The 6,369-nt window shown below is 57.9% G+C and overlaps 1 long non-coding RNA gene across 2 annotated transcripts; it reads right to left on the reverse strand.

Annotated features, from left to right (window-relative positions):
* Positions 1 to 1,023: 1,023 nt before the first annotated feature.
* Positions 1,024 to 4,046, reverse strand: LOC116669344. Of its 2 annotated transcripts, XR_004326736.1 has the most exons (4): positions 2,592 to 4,046; positions 2,276 to 2,383; positions 1,419 to 2,058; positions 1,024 to 1,282 (listed from the first exon to the last, which is right to left on the reverse strand). It is a non-coding gene; the product is annotated as an uncharacterized LOC116669344 (long non-coding RNA). The 2 variants fall into 2 exon arrangements; XR_004326735.1 differs by having other exon boundaries at positions 1,419 to 2,383.
* Between the last annotated feature and the right edge of the window lie 2,323 nt (positions 4,047 to 6,369).

Raw genomic sequence — 6,369 nt, forward strand, 5'->3', positions numbered from 1 at the left:
TATCTTAAACAGGCCTTGCAAGCCGTTTAACTTGACCCCACAGTGCCCGGCCGTCTGTCCCCTCAATCTGAAAGGGCAGGGCCGGGCACTGGCATTATCTGAAACAACTACAGAGTCCATTCGGGGACCGTCACACTTCACGGAGGAGACGTGTCTTCACGGTTCGCAGCCCCTGCGCCGACCCTCCTCACTGCTCTGTTTCCGTGGGTTAACGACTCCCAGAGGTCCTGCCTGACGGCTGATGTCAACGCTGACCTTCCAGGAATGTTTGCAAACCAGCCGTCTTTGGACGGCTCACCCCTGCTTCCTGCCACCCTGCCTCCTCCAACACGGAAGTGGCAGTTTTAGGCAAAGGAAAACAAGATGGCAGGAATTTCCCCCAAATAGCAGTGCCTGACTCAGCGCATGGCGTCTCCCTGGACTGTGGCCCTGTATGATCCCTCAATGAACTCCGCAGGTGAAGGGCCGGGACAAAGGCTGCGGCCCCCGAGTGCCTGGAGGGTACACAACTCACCCCCTGCAAAGCCTCACCAGTGTAGACAGTTTTATCTGCTGTAGTCCTCCTCTGTCTCACGTGAGTCCTGTGGGGCTGCTGGCCACACCATCCTCCGGCTGCAGGGGTGAATGTGAGACCCAGGTCTGGCCAGCATGGTGCCCTATTTCCCTGTCCAGAGTTATTGGCCCAAGGAGAGAGCAAGTGACCAAGCCAGGCCATCGGAACCCCTCCGTGAAGTCCAGTATGTGGGCTCTGAAGGAGAGAGGCTCTCTCTCAATCTGCAGTCATGAGTGAGGGCTTACAGTGTAGCTTTCAGCTAACAAACAGTGAAGAGGAAAAGGAGAGAGGCGATTTAAGCGCCTGGATCCTGCTGTGCCTGAAGCTGTTAAGACCCATCTTTGTTCTCTCCAATTACGTGAGACGGTAAATCCCCTTTCTGTGGGTGGAGGGTTGCTTGTTTACTTTTGCTTAAGTTCACGTGATGTGGAATTCCATCGTCACAACCAGGAAATAATGGGTTTCACAGCGATAACAAGCAAACGCAGTGGATTTCACTTTTTTATTACGGCCTTAGAAAGACCAATGATCCAAACGAACCGTCTCCGGGAGATGGACACGCCCTTCCTCCACCACCCAAGGAAATGCACTAACACAAATGAGAAGACGCAGACAGACCCCAGCTGCCTCCTGCTTTGGGCCAAACGTCCGGTGTCCAGCTGACCAGCCAGGACAGGTGTCGTGTCTCAGCGGTCCTCACAGGCTGGCTCCTGTTTCCACCGCCAGTTCCTGCATGGGCATGCACAAGCACACGTTACAAAATGGCTTCTTAAATGGACTGAAGCACAGAACACTTGTTCTTTTAATGACCGCCAGAGTCGAGTGCGTCCTAACCACCCTCTGGGCGGCTGGCCAAGTGCTTCACCTGCAGTGTCTCATCCAGTCGCTGGGCAGGGGGCAGGCGCTTTCTGTGATTGTCCTCATTTCACTGGTGACGAGACTGCGGCCCTGGAGGAGCCGGTAACTTTCCCAAAGTTGTGGCTGCTGGAGGTGGCGCCTGGGTCCCGCCCTACTGTGTGTTCCTGGGGTTGCTTCGCCCTGAGACACTGATGCACCGTCTCCCTCCTCCCCGCCGCCCTGCTGGTCTGGCACACCCCAGCACGGTGTCCTCACCCCGGTGAGCCCCGTTTTCCGGAGAGAGCCTGGGAGCTGAGTGCCCGGCGCCTGGCCTGGTGTCTTGCAGGCACCTGTGTGTGTCTAGTTGGGTTTTCTGTGTCAGGGGGTGGGCTGTGCTCATCAGAAGCCCTGTAGGATCCCAGCCAAGGGCTGTTTGTGGGTTCAGGGCCGGGCAGGGTTTCTGTTCCCAGTGGCCTCCCGCCGAGCAGGGACCGAGTGTCCGGGTCAGCACCGGCCCATCCCCGTCTTCGTGTTTGTCTTCCCCCGGCTGCTGTTCCCCCAGACAGAAACCACAGAGAGTGTATGGCTGCCAGTGGGCATGGGGAGATTTTCCCCGTCGTCGCAGAAGCAGAGCAGGCCAGGCTAGCTCCTTTCTGTGGAGCACGGAGCTGAGAGCAAAGGCTGCCTTCACCTCGTGGGGCCCGGTGGTGCCCGCAGCCCAGACACACGGGCCTTCCCGTCCTGGTCCTATGACCAGGCCCCCCCCCACCCCCTGGGGCCACCTCGGCGCCACCAGAAATCTTAGCACTTTGCTTGCACTTAGGGCATCTTGGCAGCAGGAGAGCCAAGGCGCTTCGCGCAAAACCAAAACAGCAAGGCTTCTACCTTAGGCCCAAGTAAGGGGCAGCAGGGCTGGTCCTCTCTCCCGGCTTCCGTATCGTGTTGGACACTCTGCCCAAAGCAGCATGAAAACAGTGCGGCACCTGGAAACACCTGGTCAATTTCAGAAGCGGATTTAATTTTTGATCGTGGTAAAATCAACATAACGTACACCTTAGCCGTCTTAACCATGTTTGAGTGAACCCTGCTCTGCCACCATCACCACCGTCCACTTCCAGAGCCTTTTCATCTCGCAAAACTGAGACTCTGTTCCCACAAAACAGAAACCCCCGCCCCCCACCCCCCAGCCCCTGGTACCCACCCTTCTGCTCTCTGTCTCTGTAAATCCGGCTGCTCTAGGGCCTCATTTAAGTGCAATCACACAGCATTCGTCCTTCTGTGACTGGCTCCACTGAGCACAACGTCCTTCAGTTTCACCCACATTGCAGCAGGTGTCAACCTCCTTTCCTTCAACATCCCTTATGACAAAGGCCTTCAACAAGCTGGCACAGAGGCAGCACACCTCAACACAATAAAGGCCCCACGTGAGAAGCCCCCAGCTAACATCACAGTCAACGTGAGGAGCTGAAAACTTCTCCTCGAAGATCAGGAACAAGACAAAGACGCCCACCCTCCCCTGCTTTCATTCAGCGCAGCCCTGGAAGGTCTCACCACAGCAGCCAGGCCAGAGAATGACACAAAAGGGATCCAGAGTGGAAAGAAAAGGAGAACTGTCCCTGTTTGCAGAGGACACGACACCACACGCAGAAGATCCTGAAGACGCCTCCCGAACCCTGCCAGGGCCCGTCAGGGGAGTCGGCGAAGCGGCGGGACACGACTCAGGACGCCCAAATCTGTCATTTCCACACGCTAACAACGAGCTAACAGAAAGCGAAACAGAGGAGACAATCACACAACAACTGCATCGGAAAGAACAAAAGATCTGGGAAGAAATTTAACTGAGGAGGGAAAGACCTGCACACTGAAAGCCGTAGGACGGCGCCTTCTCCAGGGTCGCCCTCCTCTCCCCCAGAAGGCCAAGAGGCAGTCCTGCTGGGGCCCAGGGGAAACAGACGCAGACCCACACTAATAAAGGAACCCTCCTGGAATCCTCCGGGGTCGGGCCATCCATCTGCACGTGAGGCTCTCAGCGAGGCCCGGTCCTGAGGGGCCTGCTTCCCGGCAGTCACAGCAGACAGGGCGGCTTGTTTTCACAGGCCCTTGCTTTCCTACGTACGTCAGTTTTCTCTGTCTAAATTGTCAGAGCTCAATAAACATTTGTCGAGTTGGTGTTCAATTGAACTGGGTATAATGTGGTGGTTCCTCCAAAAATTAAACATAGGATTACCAGATGATTCAGCAGTTTCACTCTTAGGCACACACCCCAAAGAACTGAAAGCAGGAACACAAACGCATGTTTGCACGCCCACAGTCACAGCAGCCAGGAGGCGAGGGCAATGTGTCCACTGACTCATGAATGGATAAACAAGAAGTGGTCTGTCCATACGACAGAAAATTATTCAGCCATAAAAGGATGGACTTTTTAATTCATTTATATATTCAGCCACTCATTTCCAACAAGTACTTACTAAGCACCTACTGTGCGTCAACACCACTTTAGATCATTATGATACACCAGTTCCCCAAATTCCTGCCCTCAAGGAGGTCATGTCCTGCCAGGTGAGACTGAGCCGTTTGGCCTGGGACTCGCCAGGGACAAGAGCATAGCGGTGTCCCTTGTCCTCCCTGTAAACTGGGCTCCGTGGTGTGGCCAGACCCGGCTCACCTTTCTTTGTTTTTCCCTTTTGTGAGCCGATTTCGGCACCCAGCCTGCATCCCACCTGCAGGGAGGGCGTCCTCTGTGTCTGTCTTCATGGTGCTGAGATCAGCTGTGCTTCCAGCACCAGGATTTGGGCAGAGGAGAGCCACGTGCGGATTTAGACTGTGGGGGCTCCCCACCAGCTGCAGGGCTGGGGTCGGATTTGGCCTCATCCGCAGAATCTGGGGAGCTCCTTCTCGGTCTGGCCTGTGGTCACGGCCGTAGGGTGGAGAGAAGAAGGAATCCTGGCGACACTAGGACAGACTGACGTCATCTGGCCGGGGCTGGGCTGAGCGGCAGGAGCCCTGCCGGATCCCCTTTGAGGTCACTGAGGAGGAAAAAAATGGAGGAGGACATGGGCTGAGGGGCTGAGAGGCAGACAGCGAGCTCTGCTTTGGACACGTGGAGTCTGAGAACCTGAGATGCGGTCAGGAGGGGCAGCGGGCAGGCCAGAGCCGACCTCGGGAAAGAGGGGGACGGAGGGGCGGCTCCAGGAGGCCCAAGGCCGCCCTCTGACTGCAGCTGCAGGTGGGACCCCTCGGGGGCCACAGAGGCACAAAGGAAAGGGCCCACAGTTACACGGCCCCAGATGACCAGGGGCTCTGGTGCAGGGTGACCCTGCAGGCAGAGAAGACGGGAGGCATCTGCTCCCTAAACGGCACAGTCCTTTAAAGCCCTTCCATGGAACTGGTCCAACCATCCAGGAAACGGCAGTGGGACGGGTCTCCCAGGACACACCCAGCGGGGGCCCAAGTGGGAAGAGCCGTGGATGGAGGAGGATGGTGGCTGGGGGTGCGGTGGACCTCGCACTGAGCCTCACAGACGGCCCTGCGGTCCCGAGAAGAGACTGACCTGTAGGGTTGGGGTCAGAGGGTGGTGACCCTGGGGAGGCTGGGAGCCCTGGGAACTGTGTGTGGGTGCTGGTAGCACAGGGCACCCTTCTGCCAGGTCAGACTCTGAAATAAGCACCACACAGGTAGGGGAGGGTGTCCCCTGCTCAGCCCCCCACCCCCACCCCATCCTTACTGCCTCCACCCCTATGCCTGGGACAGCCCCTGCAGCCCAGGCTAGATCTGAACAACGGGCTCCTATGCATTCCACAGGCCCCTCCCAGACCCAACCTGAGGGGAGAGAGGTGCAGGCCTCTGCATTAGCCGGCTCTGTGTAAGGGACTATGAGGGCGGACACCCCCACCCACTGGGCAGCCCCGCGAGCCCAGGCACTTGCCCCCATGTGCGTCAGGCTGACCGATGGGAAGAGCAGGGCCCTGGAGTTTCTAGAAGAGTGTGATCTCTGGGACTGCGGCCTGGCCCCCACCTGTGTGTCCCTGGGCTCCCAGTATGTCCCCTCGTCTCTCAAAGCGCAGGCTCCACTGCGAGAAGCAGGCGCTTTGCTCTGGGCAAGCCTGGGACGTGTCAGGTCACCTCCCCGAGGCTGTCTCCTCATCTGATAAGTGGGCCTTCCTGGAGGCTGCTGTGGGGGTCAGAGCAGTTCAAACACCATCTTCAACACAGACCTGGAATCAGAGCCCAGCCCACCTGGTCCGTGCCACCTGCAGCACTCCCAGGGCCACCACTGCCCCACTGCACACGGCAGCTGGGGACCAGATCCTGCCCCACAGAGCCCTCCTGGGTCCCTGGGCCAGAGCCACGTCCTTGCCGTCTCCAAACGGCCCCACCTGGACGTTTCCTAGGCCGCTCCCTCCCCTCTGCTGCCCCTCTCAGTAAACCTGAGCCACAATGGCCCCGGGCTGCTTTTAGAACAAGCCAGGCTCACTCCTGCCTCAGGGCCTTTGCACTGCTGTTTCCCTGCATGGAATGCTGCTCCTCCAGGTACTCAGTGGCCCCACTCTCTCCATGTCTTTGCTCAGGTGTCACCTTCTCTGGGAACCTTTCAAAGTGCATGTGCAGTCACTCAGTGCCCTCCATTCCCCAGCCTGGCTCTGGGTCCCCTGTGACCCACTTAGCTCTTAGCTCTTCCCCTGGAGACACTGGCTCTCGTGGCTGTTGGATGTGGACTGTTCCTCACTGGCGTGTGCCCAGCACCTGGAACAGAACTCGGCAGAGCCCTGTTTGGAGTGGTTCTGATTCCTTGGGGCCTGGGCCCCACCTGTCACTGGCTGAGCACCACCTCTGGTTGGATGCAGAGCCCAGAGGAGCTGCGTGGTGACGGGCACTGGCGGCTAGAGGTCGAAAGGGGCTCCTGGCTCTAACAAATCTTCTTACTTCGTTGCTGCAAGGCTTCAAATTCCACTGACGCTCCCTTTCTCGGGGTTTAATTC

Source organism: Camelus ferus, chromosome 16, assembly GCF_009834535.1.
Source record: "Camelus ferus isolate YT-003-E chromosome 16, BCGSAC_Cfer_1.0, whole genome shotgun sequence".
Classification (NCBI taxonomy): Eukaryota; Metazoa; Chordata; class Mammalia; order Artiodactyla; family Camelidae; genus Camelus; species Camelus ferus.